This window comes from Myotis davidii, unplaced genomic scaffold, assembly GCF_000327345.1.
Source record: "Myotis davidii unplaced genomic scaffold, ASM32734v1 scaffold648, whole genome shotgun sequence".
NCBI lineage: Eukaryota > Metazoa > Chordata > Mammalia > Chiroptera > Vespertilionidae > Myotis > Myotis davidii.
In genome coordinates, this window is record NW_006299603.1 from 1,693,811 (window position 1) to 1,696,340 (window position 2,530).

Sequence of the window (2,530 nt, forward strand, 5' to 3'; positions counted from 1 at the left end):
AGGCCTGGTGCACAAATGCATGCACAGGTGGGGTCCCTCGGCCTGGCTGGGGTGAGGGGTGGGGGACGGGAAGGACTGCGAGAAGTGGGCCGGCCATGGGAAGTTGGCCATAGGAGTGCACTGACCACCAGGGGGCAGCTACTGCATTGAGTATCTGCCCCCTGGTGGTCAGTATGCGTCATAGTGACCGGTCGTTTGGTCATTTGGTCGCTGAGGCTTTTATATATATGGACTAGAGGCTTGGTGCATGAAATTTGTGCACGGGGGGCAGTGTCCCTCAGCCCACAGGGATCGGGCCTAAACCGGCAGTTGGACATCGCTCTCACAATCTGGGACTGCTGGCTCCTAATCGCTCACCTGCCTGCCAGCCTGATTGCCCCCTAACCGTTCCCCTGCTGGCCTGATTGATGCCTAACTGCTCCCCTGCCGGCCCAATCACCCCCAACTGCCTTCCCACCCCCGCCAGCTTGGTCACCCCCAACTGCCTCCCTGCCAGCCTGGTCACCCCATGCAGCCTGGTCGTCTCTCACTAACACCCTGCCAGCCTGGTCACCCCAAACAGCCAGCTGTTTGGTCATCACTGTGACAGTGTCCTGGACAATTTGCACATTCCTCTATTATTAGTATAGATTAGCCATCTGTATGTCCTCTTTGGAGAAGTGTCTATTCAGATCCTTTACCCATTTTTTAATTGGTATGTGTTTTTTGGTGTTGAGATTTTTAAAAAAATATTTTATTGATTTTTTACAGAGAGGAAGGGAGAGAGATAGAGAATTAGAAACATCGATGAGAGAGAAACATCGATCAGCTGCCTCCTGCACACCTCCTACTGGGTATGTGCCCGCAACCAAGGTACATGCCCTTGACCGGAATCAAACCCGTGAACCCTTAGTCTGTAGGTCGACGCTCTATCCGCTGAGCCAAACCGGTTAGGGCTGGTGTTGAGATTTTTAACGTTATTTATAAAGTTTGGATATTAACATTTATCAGATGTATTAGCGAATATGTTCTCCCATTCAGTGGGTTGTCTTTTCATTTTGTTGATGGTTTCCTTTGCTGTGCAAAACTTTTTAGTTTGATGTAGTCCCATTTGTTTATTTATTCTTTTGTTTCCCTTGTCCGAGGAAATCAGAAAAAATATTGCTCTGAGAAATGCCCCAAATTTCACTGCCTATGTTTTCTTCCAGGGTTTTATGGTTTTGAATCTAACATTTAGATCTTTGGCCCATTTTGAGTTTATTCTTGTGTGTGGAGTAAGAAGATGGTCTAGTTTTATTTTTCTGTCCAATTTTCCCAACACCCTCAAATGAATAGACTATCTCCTCCATTATATGTTTTTTTCTCCTTTGCTTAATATTAATTGACTATGAGGGTGTGGGCTTATTTCTGGGCTCTCTATTCTGTTCCAATGATCTATAAGTCTGTTTTTAAGCCAGTACCATGCTGTTTTGATTACTATGGCATTGTAGTATACTTTGATATCAGGTAGTGTGATTCCTTCAACTTTGTTCTTCCTTCTCAAGATTGCTATGGTTATTCAGGCTCTTTGTGGTTCCATATACATTTTTGGAATATATGGTCTAGTTCTGTGAAAAACACAATTGGTATCTTGATAGGAAATGCATTGAATCTGTAGATAGCTTTGGGTAGTATGGACTTTTTAATGATGTCAATTCTTCCTATTTGTGAACATGGTATAATGCTTCCACTTATTTGTATCTTCTTCAAGTTCTTTATTCAGTGTCTTATAATGTTCTGATGTATTAGTAACATCAGAACATTATGAGTACAAGTCTTTTACATCTCAGTTAAATTTATTCCTAGTCATTTTATTCTTTTTGAAGCATTTGTGAATGGGATTGTTTTCTTAGTTTCCTTTTCTGATAACCCATTATTGGTGTATAAAAATGCTATCAATTTCTAGATATTTATTTTGTATCCTGCTACTTTACTGAATTCATTTGTCAGTTCTAGTTTTTTGTGTTGTTTTGTTTGTTTGTTTTTGTGGATTCCTTAGGGTTCTCTACAGTATTATGTTATCTGCAAAAAATGACAATTTTACTTCTTCCTTTCCAATTTCGATGCCTTTTATTTTTCTTCTTGTCTGATTGCTGTGGCTAGGACTTCTAGTACTATGTTGAATAAGAGTGGTGAAAGTGGACATCTCTGTCTTGTTCTCAGTCTTAAGGGAAACGTTTGAAGTTTTTTCCCATTGAGTATGATGTTAGCTGTGGGTTTGTCATATATCGCCTTTATTATGTTGAGATGTTTCCTCTATTTCCACATTGCTGAGAGTTTTTCATCACAAATGTGTGCTGGATTTTATCAAATGCTTTTCTGCATCTATTGATATGATCATGTGATTTTTTTATCTTTCATTCTGTTTATGTGGTGTAGCACATTTATTGATTTGTGAATATTGTACCATATTGTTGGATGTGTTTGCTAATATTTTTGTTCATCAGGGATATTGGCCTATATCTTTGTGATGTTTTTATCTTGTTTTGGAATTAGGACAATGCTGGCCTCA